The 14,006-nt window shown below is 43.5% G+C and overlaps 1 pseudogene; it reads right to left on the reverse strand.

Moving 5' to 3' along the window:
• Positions 1 to 815: 815 nt before the first annotated feature.
• The window catches only part of LOC116099852, a 70,292-nt pseudogene continuing 57,101 nt past the window's right edge, over positions 816 to 14,006 (reverse strand).

Here is a 14,006-nt window from a genome sequence, read left to right on the forward strand (position 1 = left end):
GCTGGGGGATTTCTGGGTCCTCAAAGTAAATTCACTTAAAAAAATAGAACACTCTACTCAAAGTTCCGATGTTGTGGAACGTTCCATCTTATCCTCCTGGGCAGCTGGGATCGGAACAATTGTTTATTTGGGCCTTGTTCTGTGGGGGTGTGTCAATAGCAAGATCCTGAAGTTTGACTCTGTGCTCCCAGGACAGCACTTGACCCAGGGAGATTTCTGCAGAAAGGGTAGTTGAACTGGGTTGAGCACTCAGACATTTCAATTTTTTTTGTTATACATATAGTAATATATTTAGGAAGTCTGCAGACATGACAGAACTCTGACATAAGAAATAGCCTTTCACATCCAGAAACATCTGAGTCAGGTTCCAAGACAGAGGTGGAACAGTGGTTCTCCATTACAGGGGTTGAGGATCCAAATCCCACGTGGGCTTCAGAAGGCTGAAAACAGGAGGGTCCTGAATGGGTGTCACTTAAGAAAAACAAAGTCTAAGCAAATCTTTATTATAATGCTTAAAAGATTACATATCCATTCCAACAGCTTTTCCAAGCCTGGTGACCCAATAAAATACGTACTCACTCAGGCTCTGGAAGGCTACTATGAAGATGAACACTGGTAACTTTCCCACAGTGAGACACCTCACAAGGACACCTTGTGGCATAGGCGGAGATGGGGGTGGGGGTGGTATGGGGGTGAGGAGTGGGGTTCAGTGGGGGACTAGTTGCTCAGCAAGGCACCCTGAGGGCAGCGATGGTCTGGACGCCTTCAGTGGGGGCGTTTCTCACAGTTGCACAGTGCCCCTGGCTCCAGATTCCTTAAGATGATTTGCTAATTGGCTCTTTGCTATTGTGGCCAGTTGGAGATTTTGAGGAATTAGCTGTGATCCAAGGGTGCTCAAGTACTTCCGCTTTTGCTGAGTTGTATTTTCACAGTCTTGAAATGAGGTCCCTGGCTCCCTTCATCACAAAGTCAGGGGATGTGAATTCAACCCGTGATATCCTTCTGTAGGTCTCCTGGTTAAGTGTGTTCCTTGTAGTGAGGCATCCCCACTAGGAGCTCTAGCAGAAATCACCGAGGCTCCTGAGGTCTACCTTCTCATCATGTATCCGGCCTTCAGTCATCTCCAGGGGAGACTGGCCAGGGCGCCACAGTGTGGTTCTCCTGGAAGATGGAGCATGTACAGACCATCTGAAGTCTGAGGTCTTCAGCTCTCTGTTTGACCCAACAAGCAGGTTCTCTGGCCTAATGTCTCTGTGGATGACTCTCTTTGATGGTAAGACAGAGCGTTTGCCAACTCAGTAAGTAGCTGTTCTCTGCTTGTCAACTTGGAGAGTTTTTGAAGGGCTCTATAGAGTGTTCCAAGGGACGCATATTCTAGAATTAGATAAACTCTGGTGATATCATGGAAATACCCATAAAGCCTGAGGATGTTGGGGTGCCGCAGGTGCGACTGGATCTCCACTTCTGTTTGCAGCTGCTGCTCCACACCTGCCTTCTCCAGCAGCATTTAAACAGCACCTTCAGAGCCAAGATGAACTTGCTTTGACTCTATCTTCCTGGCCAGTCATTTCCAAACTTCCCCTTTCCTAGTGGGCGGCCAATGTCAAAATCTTCCAGAGTCCACTGCTTTTTTTTTTTTCTTTTCTTTTTTGAGTCTTCAGTTTTCTGTATGGGTGCCTGTTCCTGTTCATAATTATTTCCCGAGGCTGCAGGCTGAGGCTGCAGACTGTGGCTGCTCACTCTTCTGGGGGTTACTGAGCAGGAAGACAGGTCAAGGAATGCTGGCAGCTGGCAACTGCCTTAGCATCAGCTTCTGTGCTTGTGGAGGGACATGCTGGGAATTGGAAGGACACAGCATCCTCTGGGCCTGGCCACTGCTAGCCAATTCTAGGTTCTGAGAAGGAATCTGCTCAGTCACCATGACTCGTTTCGGACGGAAGGGAACTGTAGTCTTGATAGGTCTGGAAACAGTTTTTCTTTACATCTGTCTGTCACAGGCAGGAACCTGCTTCTGACCAAAGCCTCTAAATGATCCTGGGAGCTTAGATTTCCAATTTTTGAGTGAGATTAAAGAAGATCTTAGAGTTTTGAATCTCTACACTTCCGGGAACAGAATCTAAACCCAAGGCCTTGGCTGTCTGTGGTGGTAAAGGTGTGGAGGGAGAGAGGGAATGCTGTGGGTCAGATGGGAAGACCTTGCTTCAAGTTTATGAAAAGCAACAGATGTAGCTTGCAAACATCCCAAAAAATGGCAGCAGTTGGTTTTTATGTGCTGCTAATTTCAAAAGAAACTAAAATGACTAGTGTTGATATCTGCTGTTATGGGTTTCCTTGCAGCTCCCAAAGACATTGACATCCTAATTCCTTGTACCTGTGAAGGTAGCCCTGCTTAGAAGTGGAGTCTTTATAGGTGGAAAAGTAAAGCCGGAGCCATCAGGATTGGTGTCAATCAAATGCCTGGCTTATGAAAATGGAAAAATTGGGCACCTAGAGAAACTGAGGGAATGCCATGGGAAGATTGAAATTAGGTAGCCAAAGACATGCAATGGATGGCCAGCCTATAAAACTGCCGGAAGCCAGGAAAAACGATGATTCTTCCCAGTCATCACACTCAAGCAGCTTTGTCCATACCAGGCCCACAACATGGCCCTCCGGCCTCCAGAACTGTGGGATAGTCGGTTTCGTTGTCTAAGGCACCCAGTATGTGTTGTTCACTCAAGCAGCTCTACTAACCCACAGCATGGAGAACTGACCTATGCTTTGCCCTCTTCAGCTGTCTAACCTGTGGTGTAAGCTTTGGAAATGGACACTTCTTTGCTCCAAGTGTCAGAGGTTTGTAGCACATGTCCTACAGGAACCCTGCACCCACACGGAGCTGAGTATTTTCCAAGAAAGTGACAGATTTTATCTTCCAAATAATTTTTGACATCTCTTTGCCAATCTTCCCATTTAGAAACAGGCACCAGCATGAGCGTTGACACAGGGTAACAGTTTGATGTTCCATCTTTGGGAAACTTTTTGGAGACACGGGTGCATCTGTGAGCAATGAGTGGCTACGTGTCATTATTAATTTTCTTCATGGAAAATGTCTTCAGGGCACCAAATCCTTCTCTTCATCTCCTAATGAGTAAGAAACTTAGTTATCCCTTTATCCACTCAGGAGTAAAACCAAGCATTGTGTCAAAACTGGAGTCAGGCAAAGAAGTTGTGGCTGTAAGGAAGTAGCTGTAGGCTAGGTTCCTTCTCTATGTATTTATGTACAACTATTGTATTTTCTCCTGTAGAACTTCCCAGAGACTAAATGTCAAAGCAAAGTTTAATTGCAGTTTCTCAGCTCCACCCCCACCCCTTGATCTCATTCTCGTGAGACGCTCTCTTTGTGCATCTTCAGGCTGCCAGATGTTTGTTACCTCCTGCTCAAACTCTTGATTCATTGCTGTCAGAGTTTGGGCTTTGGCAGCCGGAGCTCTGAAAGCGTTGAGAAATCTCTTTGGTTCATTAGGCAAATCTTCAAGGCCACATACAGCTCTGGCCCAGCTAAAATGTTCATCTCTTTAAGAAGGCATTTCATCACGCTAACCCTGGCCACACAGAGAAATTGATGCTTGCCCCTTGGCTGTTGATTAAGCTTCCACTGGCAGCCCAGCCCACATGAGCGACTCAGTGGGACAGAACACAGGCTGCCTTTCCACATGTGTGGTCCCTCCCTTTGCTCACTACAGTCTATTGCCTGGCTGGAGAGGGCCCCAGGACCTCAAGAATGAGCCCTTTACAGACAAGCCTGGATACTTGTACCTTCTCTCTCTAATTATTTGCTTGCTTTGTTGCCTGATCCCTCCAGAAAAGAATGGCCAGGGCCTGAGTTATTTATGCACTGCCTTGGTGTGCCCTGGTTCTGCATGTGACTATGACAGGTGCTCAGTATTTGGCTTTTCTGTTTTGTTTTGGTAAACTTGACCATAAGTGAAACCATAGCTCATATGTAATTTTAAGCTCAAGGAGGCCATTAGTGACCTAGCTGATCAGCAGATATTGTTCGCTCATTCTTACCCGCGCATCCCATTTTGGTTCAGGTCGGCAATCAGTTGGCAATCAGCTGCCGAGCTCTCTTCCTAAGTTAGGAATGGTCACGTGATGCATTGCCAATGGATGAGAGGAAAGCAAAAGCCTCCAGGTGAGAACAGTTTTTCTAAAAGAAAATGTCTGAGTTGGCGATTAATCTTTTTCTCCTTCCTCATGCTTTGAGTGTGATTCCAGAGCAGCACTGAGTGATGAAGACTGCGCTGATGGAGATGTGTAGTGTTGGTTAGTTTCAGCTTGACAGAAACTAGAAACACCCAGGAAGAGAGCCCTCAATTGAGGAACTGCCTCCATCAGACTGGCCTCTGGGCGTGTCTGTAGAACATTTTGTAGTTTGCTAAGGGATGTAAGAGGACTAGCCCACTGTGATCTATATGATCCCCAGGCAGAGCTGTGTAGGAAAAATAGCTGAGCAAGCCCAGAAGCAGCACTCTTCCACCTCTGCTTCAGTTCCTGTCTCCAGGTTCCTGCTTTGAGTTCCTGTCCAGACTTTCTTCAATGATGAGCTGTTACCTAGAAGTGTAATAGTAAGTATACCTGTTTTCCCCCCAAGTTGGTCAGTATTTTATTAAAGCAACAGAAAGCAAACTAGAGCATGTGTTCAGTAGCTCTGTTTAGCTAGGGAGCATTTGAAATGTTGCTACTATGAGTCAGAAGCTGAACCATTGGTCATGGGCAGTTATTTCTTTTATTGTTGCATTCTGCATGGCTTTGTCCTGGAAACCCGACTGGGATAGCAATGGAATGATGAACAGGCAGATTCTCAGGTATAGGTGCTTGTTCTGCATTGGAAAGCATAGGGAAGCATGAGAACTCTCTTATGCAAGATGATATCAATGCTCTTCAGGAGCCCCTAAGACAGGCTTGAGCCAGCATGGCCACTGGGCAACATTAATAGCTTGTCATTTAAGGGAAATAGGCCCAGTCCAGCTATGCCTCTGTTGATGTGTCAGTGGAGTTGCACATGATCACACAAGATACTCTGAACCAAATGTCATACTCCAGGTGGAATCCTTGACAGAGCCAGTTCTGCCAGCCAGAGAGTACAAGGCTTTCCCTTCATTGAAGGATCTGCTGCTTGATTTGGGAAGGTTTTTTTTTTTTTTCCTTACTTATGCTTATTTTTTCATATGTCCTAATTTAAAACTTGAATAGTCATAACAACTATGAATATTTATGGGATGTGGTATGGTATATTGATACAAATATATACTGTGTAATGGTTAAAGAAAGATATAAGTGTAGGGCTGGGGACCTGATTTGACGACTAATGTCTAAAGCTCACAACCCAAATGAGGAGATAATATGCATGTGCATCACTTTTCACTTTGGAGTGCTTTTCCATCCACACACAAATGTATCTTTGAAGGTGAACAATTTGAATTCAAGCTCTGTTGATAAGGTCTTGATGAGCTCGAGCTGTGTGGCTAGTTCTTCTGTACCCCGCCCCACCCTGCCCCCTTTCATTCTCTTCTAAAGTAAGAATGACAGCATAGCTGTGAAGATTACACACTCAGTGAGAGACCAGCTGAGGTTGCCAGCATTTGTTACTTTGTTGCTCTGATAAACATCAAGGCCAAAAGCTACTTAGGGAGGAAAAGGCTTGTTTCTTCTTTTAGTTCCACAACCACAATCCATCTCTGAGAGAAGTCAAGGCAGGAACCTGGAGGCAGGAACTGAAGCAAAGACCAGGGATGAACCCTGCTTACTGGAATCCTCAGCTTGCTTTCTTACACAGCCCAGAACCATCTGCCCAGAGATGACACTGCTCACAGTGACCTGGGCCTCCCACATCTATCATCATTCAAGACAAGCCCCATAGACAGCTCACAGGCCAATCTGATGGAGGCATTTTCCATAGATGGATTCATTCTTCCAATGTGTCTTTAGTTCATGACAAGCTGACAAAAAGTAACCAGTGTATAATGTCAGTTCCTTTCTGTTGTGTCTCCTAGTGCTAGGGATGGAACTCAGAGTCTTGTACATGTTGGAAAATTGCTTTAGCCATAACCTGCACCTCCAGCCCCTAAGTAGTCCTTCTTAAGGGGGAGACATCTTGGTATCTGTTACTTTTGACTGGATAAGGATGACAGGGTTTTTTGTTTTTTGTTTTGTTTTTGTTTTTTGTTTTGGTTGTTTTTAGCTACTTTAATGTTTGAAGCATTTAAAGAGGATGGGGACTGTTGAAGAACTAAGGCTGATAATGATCTTGTGAGATCATCCTATTGACCCTTTCAGCTCCAGGGACTCTGGACCTTAAAGCTTTGAAAGGCTGAGCGGTCACCCAACACAACTTGCCCTTGTGATTCTATAGAATGTACCAGGGTACCAAATTCTCATTTTAAGCAACTCCTCTTTCTCAAAGATACTTATCCATGCTCTATGGATATTCGGAAATATATGGAAGTCAAGAGCACTGGGATGATCTTTTGAGAACACTGAAAGACTAAAGGGAGGCAAGGGGAGTGTGTTTGAATGAGAAATGCCCCCTAGAGGGTACCTGTTATTTTTGGCTGGAGCTTTGAACACTTGAACCCCAGTTGGCAGTGCTGCTTGGGAAGGTTTAGAAAGCGTGGCTGTACCAGAGGAAGCGTGTCTCTCAGGATTGGTTTTGAGCTTTTGTAGTATTGCTCTAATTCCTGTTCCCTTTCTCCGTTTCATGCTTGTGTTGTGCTTCATGCTGTGGGCTCTCAGTTCCCTGCTCCTCAGTTTCCTGCTGCTGTGCCTACCACCCTCTGCTATGCTTACTTCCTAGGATGGACACATCCCTTTGAAATGGTAAACCAAAATAAACTCTGTCTTCTATAATTTGCATTGGTCCTGTTAGTTTATTACAGACACAGACACAAAGTAACTAATACAGGTCTTTATCTGGTGGTAAGGCCACTAGCTTCCATGAAGGGATAGCAGCAAGTAGCAGGCCCACCGCTCACTATGCTTGTTACAATGTGACTTTGGGGAAGTTACTTAAGGTGTTGATTTCAAGGTGAGGTTCTCAGGGCTGATTTCAAACCTGGGCCCAAGTATTAGATGAGGTCATCCACGCAGAAACACTAACACATTGTTCTAACTGAGCAATTTTTTTCATGTTTCTAATAAACATGGATTAAACTTCACTCTCTAGTGAATTTAGACCTGTACAAAATGTTGTTTCTGGAAGTACGTAAGATTGTTAGAGAACCCTGAAGAGTCCCTCTTGGATGTATACTTTTGGCCTCTCAACTGTAGGAGTTATTATAATCTTGGACTTAACCTTAATCTGTAGAAATACAGTGTACAAACTTTTGTACAAATTGCACAGTTTTTTTGGTTTTTTTTTTTTTTTTTTTTTTTTTTTTGCATTTTGAGCATTTTAAGCCACAGCTACTTGGTCTCTCAAGGGAACTTTGCTGCTGAGGAATGTCCTTTGGGGAACTTGCTAACGATGGGCTCTGGCTGAAGCATGTGAAGAGCTGGTGATTTAGACAACATGAGAGGGGAAGCTGTTTGAGAAAAAACCGGTCACATCAGCGCTTCAGCACCAAGGGCTCTGGCTGCCAGAGTCCCCTCATGTGTTTAGTCACGAGTGTGACAATGACATCATCAAATAATCTCTTTCAAATTAGCTGGCTGAAAGCAACCATAATTAAATTCAAGTGTTCCAGACTTTGGAGGGTGTGAACTTTTGTGTCTGCACAAATGTGTTGGGAAAGTGAGGTCTGAAGACAATAGATCATTTCTGTGTCTGGTTCACATCTTTGCTGAAAGTCACCTCGAATGACTTTGGCTACACTTCGGAATAGGGTCAATGCGACACTGTACTCATAAGTACACGATGCAGACAAATACATACACATTATGTAAGCTTAAACGACGCTTCCAGCCATAATAAAAACCATGCTTGTGTGTGAGAGACAAATGTACAATTAGAACTAAGCTATCTGCTATGGTTAAGGCCTGCTTTAGTTGTAGGTGAATAATTGGGTCCCAAACTGCTTTTAGGATGAAAACCTTTTCTCTCTCTCTGCGATCAATGATTATTTTAACCGAGGAATAAAAATAATAGACAAAGTAAGGAGTTACCAGAGTCAAGTGGGAAATAGAAGTAACATTGGGATTCAGATACCTTTCTACATGCTTCTACTGCTTTCTGAGCCCAGAGAGAATACTTGAGTAGTTTTTTTCAAATTCTTCATTTAGCATCTGAGAAAAATCATTAATCTGCTCAGTAAGAAATGATGCTGTAGCAATGTGGTATTAATCTCTTCCTTCCTTCCTTCCTTTCTTCCTTTCTTTCTTTCTTTCTTTCTCCCTTTCTTTCTTTCTTTCTTTTTCTCCATTTCTCCTATCTTTGTAGGTCTGACCATTCAATCAAGCAGGTTTGTTTTTTAGTGGCAAATTTGCCACTAAAGACGAAGTTTTAAAAATCTCCTTCCTTGTATTAACATAATGATTACAACTGGTTTAATAATTTTTTTGTGATACTCTAGAAATATTTTATTTTCAAGATAACTTTCTATGACCCTACTCAGTCAGCATCCTCCATCCCATAGGTTGAGAACCATGGCCTTCGAGGAAGTGAGAGAGAACAAAATCAGTTTGTGGATCCGTTGATGCCATTCTTGGTTTCCGAAATCGACACCTGTCTGTCTCTTGAGCTTGGAGGCCCCTCAAGGGCTGTCCCTAGGTGCTCACTATTTGGTGAGGGAATAAGTTCCCAAAATCTTGCAGAGGAAAAGGCAGTTCCTTATCTCTCTTTTCACCTCCATGTCTACTGGTGACTGCTGAGCAGGAGGCAATGCCACGAGGAAGAGGAAGCAGAGCCCAGAGACATTTCAGGGAACACTGCAAGAGACCGGCAGTTCTCGGAATTAAGTGGCTCTTACCCTTCTCTTCAGAAGGCCCCCTCTCCACAGATTAAGGAAAAGCCCTTGAAGCTCTTCAAATCCAGTAACTTAGTCTAGTGAAAATTCATCTCAAGGGCTGCATAGACTGGATTATGTAGGCCAAAGGTCAAATCCTTTCACCTGACCATAGATATAAATGTCAGCATAACACATCCTGAAAATGAAGCATGCACTCAGCAGCACTGGATCTTCGGTGACTGGTTCTCTCTATGAAGTGTACCTTGAAAGCATCATGTTACCCAGTTAACGTACCAGAAGCATCATACTCAAGGGCTCATTCACCTGTTTCTCATCATCTCAGTATTTTTTACAGGATAGCATTTTTAAATGAAGCAAAGTGCCACTACGAACTTTTATTTCTTTCACGGATCTGTTTCCTGTGAAGCCTAGTAGTGTTTCCATGTGGAAATTGTTTCCTGGGACCCTGGTAGATTTTCATGAATGCCCAGATATTTGTTTGAGTACCTAGTGTACGCTGATCACTTTGCCTGGCATTGAGGTAACGATTGTGAGGAAGATACTGTTCTGTTTTCACAGAGTATGTAAGAAAGTTTATTTACATGTCTCCATGGCTTTTCAAGGTGGCTGTCATGGCCACTTCAGAGAGGAAGAATGAGTTAGCTTGTGGTGCAGCAGCTAGCTGTGGTGGATCAAGATGCACATCAGTTTATTCGACTCAGAGCTGCCAGTTATTTTGTTTAACATAGCATTTTAATTAATTCCTTGAGAACCTTTTACACACATACAATGTATTTTGATCCCATTTACCCTTCAACTCCTTCTAGATCCACTCCCTGCTTTTCCATCCGTGCCCCAACTTTGAGGCCTCTTTTTAAAAAGTAATCCAGTGGGTTCAGTCTGTGTTCCTTATAAACTAATTGGGTGTGGGTGATCCACTGGACCATGGTCCACCTATCAGGGGTCACATTCATTAAGATAATGGATTATCAGTCAGGTAGTAGTGACACATGCCTTTAATCCCAGCACTTGGGAGGCAGAGGCAGGCGGATTTCTGAGTTAGAGGCCAGTCTGGTCTACAGAGTGAGTCCCAGGACAGCCAAGGCTACACAGAGAAACCCTGTCTCGAAAAAACAAAAAAACAAACAAAAAAATCCCAAACAAACAAACAAACAAAAAAGAAAATGGACTATCTCAGAAATTTTCCTATGATAACATATGGAAGAAAGTCCTTAATTTGCCTTATGGTTTTACAGCTGAAATCTCATACTTTCATCTATAACCATGAGGAAGAGAGAGAGATTCTGGGAACTGCATGAACATTTTGAAACCTCCAAGCCCAGCCCTAGTGACACACCTCCTCCAACAAGGCCACATCTTATAATCTCTCCCAAACAGGTCTACCAAGTACTCAAACATATGAGCCAATGGGACCATTCTCATTCAAACCACCATATGAACGTTCCCTACCCCCAGACGTCATCAAAGTCAATAGCTCCTCAGTTGGGGCTGAATGCCCTGCCCCATGCTGGAATATTATCAGGCAAACAACCACAGATGCTGTGAGTTTGTGAATGCAACAGTCCTGTCATGTTCAAAAGACACTGTTTAACTCCAGTCCTCCCTGACCTCTAGCTAGTCCCTTCACTGTGGGCACAGGGCATATGTAAATGCCCCATTTGTGTCAGAACACTCCACAGACAATTTACTCTGTGTGCTTTGCCCAGATGTGACTTTCTTCATTAGCCACTGTCCACAGTAGAAACCAATGAAGTCTGAGAGATACACTGACATATGGGTATTGATATGAATTCAGAGGTCACCTTGACATTAGGTCAACATAGCAAAGTAGCGGGTCGATCCTTTAGAGGAGAGTTTAATACCATGTCCATCAGCACAGTAATAGTATGGGTAATATACCTGGGGTGTATGAGTTCCTCAACCATGGGCTCTTGGCCAGCTTCCCAGGAGTAGGCATGCATTTCCCCCTTGTAGTAGGCTTTAGGTCCTATTAGAAAGTGGTCAGTTACTCCATATCACTCGTACCACTACTGGACCCATGGGAATATCTCACAACACTGGAAATTATTAGAACTTACAGCATTTACAGTTTGGAAAGACTGTTGGTGATTTCCCCTCTCCTGCTCCAGCAGCCTGCATAGCACCTTCTGGTACTGAAAAAGCTAGCTATCAGAAAATTTTCTGGTTAGAACCCATTTGACTTCTCCATTTCCTGCGACCAAGGTGTCTGTGTATTCAGCAATAGATTTATACCATCAAAATCTGGTGGGCAGCCAAAGCCATGGCAGTGGCCTGTATTATTTTGTGGGTCCCCAGGATGACCCTCCCCAACCACCTGAGGGGAGTTATCCCATGCCCAGCCCTGGGCTTTTGATTTTAAAGCCCTTGATTTTAATATCGGTCTGTCTTCTCCCTCTTTGGTTGTTCATCACCATAAGAACACACTAGGTGTGTCTAAAAGGGTTTCAACGAAGAGAGGAGACTCATTCTGAATGTGGGAAGTACCACGGATCGGCTGAGATAGCAGTCTGGGTGATAAGGTGGAAGAGAGTGGAATACTAGCCTTTATCTTTCTCTGCTTCCTGACTGTGGATGCTCTGTGATGAACTACCTCACTCCTCTACACCATGATTTCTCTGCTGTGATAGGCTGTCTCAACTGTAAACTGAAAGATGCCTATCCCCCTTGTGTAAGTTACTTCTTCTCAAGGATTTGGTCACAGTAATGAGGAAAATACTGGGTTTATCTTCTTTATTCCACCAATGGCTGGTTTTATAAGATGCATTGACTTGGGTTATTCAGGGAATGTGGTTCTGAAATCTAATGTGTGTGGGAGGAATACTTTCCCGCATTACTTGTCAGTCTGGAGCTCCAGCATCCCAAGTTACTCCAGTCTTACAGTTAGCATACAGAAAAGGATGCAGCCTGGTGGCCTTGGCTGTTAACAGCCTTGTTTCTTGTTGCAAATGTCTTCTATGAATTTTCTACACTATGGGAAGTCTTTTTTTTTTTTTTTTAATGAGATTTGTTCTGACAGTGCTAAGCCTGCAATTTGAAAATTTTGTAAAATAAGCATATGCAAAAGTATTTTTTAAAAATCTGGAAGTATTTTTCCACTTGAATAAGTCTCAAGAACCTTTAAAAGACATCATCTATAGGATACCAAATGTGCTTCACAATTCAGACCAAAGGCAACAGACATTCTAGGATACACTTCCATTTTACTTTGCTTGGTTAGCTAAAGGTTAGTTTTCAATAAGTACATGTAAGAACACTGTTTATGGGTTGGTAATGGGCAATTCAGTTCAATTTATTTCTTATAATTAATAGGAATATTTTACATGTAAACCAGAACATTATATATTGGAAAGAATCAGTCCACATTCAAAGAAATGAACAGTGATTTTCAGGGACCTGGGTAGCTCATGTGTTAGGAGAACCTCCATCTCAACAAGCAAAGATTCTGTGAAGCTAGACAGCCTTTTTGTAGTGTCTGACTGTAACAGAGACATGCCGTAGAAGAGACTAGGGCAAGCCCCGAGCTTTGAAGGCATGCAGGCTAAGGATGAGGCAGAGGGCACAGCTGATCATCTGGCAGTATGTACTGTACACTGTGTGATGGTTTATGCTATCTGTTTCAGAAGAAAATGGAGGGAAGTCAGAGGCTGTAGACAGATTGCGAAACATTCTGTTCTTTGTGCGAAGAAACACTGTGGGAGGAGGAAAAGAGGAAGAAAAGGTGAGGATGGAGGGGAAGAAGCAGAAAGAGGAAAGGGGAAGAAAAGGAGGAAAAAGGGAATCAGGGTCTGTTTTCATTTCCTATGGAAATGTTTTCAATAACACAGAAGCTCATTCTGGGGGAAGAGATCAAGAAATACTCACAAGCAATCGAGATTTTGCCCCTCAGCAGTTCTGACTGTCCACAGCTCCTGCAGAGATTCAGGTGAATTTTATATGATTAGAAAGCCCAGGTGCCTGGCACTGCCTTTGGTTGGGTTTCTGAAGGCTGGCTCATTGTGTGTTGAGCAGAGCCGAGGCTGTTTCAAGGTCTCAGGTACCACTTTCCTGTGATCACACATGAATTGGATTTTTAGGCCCCCATAGATTAGCCCTACTGGGAGTCACTAAGGTTTACTGAGTTATCCAAGTCAGAAAGTTTTAACCTTTCCCATCTCATGGTTAGCAGTAAGACTGGCTTTTGGGAAGTGGGTAGATACGAGACCTCAGTGTTTGAAAGTAGAGATGGGTTTTGTTAATCATAGAAGCTCCAGAAGAATTCTCTGAACCTGGTGAGCTGCTTTAAGCCTGGCTTGAGGGCTCTGCTTTAGTGCTAGCCTTCTTTCAGCCAGTTACATGGCCAAGGGTGAGCCAGATGCCAGCTGAGCAGCCGGGGGATTTGGAATGAGAGAAAAACCTGTCAAGAAATAGAAACAAGAAAAAAAAAGTGTAATTCTCGTTTGAGAATTAGAGCTTAATAATCAGCAGAATCAGGAGACTGATTAAAAGAACCCACTGGCATTGAATGATGTGAAAGAGCAGGAAGTGTTAACACCTGGATTCTGGGGTGACACCATGGCTTTAGGGATGCACTTAAGAGCACAGAGGGAAAATGGCCTTGCCTCTGAGCTAACTTTGCATGTGGCTGATGCCATTATGAACATGTGTTCTTGGTCCTGTCTGCTGCTAGTGGTGTCTCATTCTTGAAACAAATGGTAAGAGCTTTGTATGCATTGTATCTGTCCTACAGGTCATCTGAGTAGTGTTTTAGGAAACAGCGTTCAGCGTTTTAGGGCTTGGAGAGCATGGTAAGACTTTCAGTTGACAGTTACACGTTAGTACTATGTAGTGTTCTTAACTTTGCTGGGTGATCTGACTACAGTTGGGTTGCTCTGTAGTGTATGCTGGTGTTTGTCAGTACTCATGTATTTTCTACAGACTACACTTCTTTGTAAGTCCTGTTAACATGGATCTTCTATTCACTAAACAGTCCTTTAGATACCTATCACAAGTGAAGTATGTAGAATTGCTGAAAGTGTCTTAAGAATGGTTTATGAGCCAGGT

The sequence above is a fragment of the Mastomys coucha genome, unplaced genomic scaffold (genome assembly GCF_008632895.1).
Source record: "Mastomys coucha isolate ucsf_1 unplaced genomic scaffold, UCSF_Mcou_1 pScaffold20, whole genome shotgun sequence".
Taxonomy (NCBI): domain Eukaryota; kingdom Metazoa; phylum Chordata; class Mammalia; order Rodentia; family Muridae; genus Mastomys; species Mastomys coucha.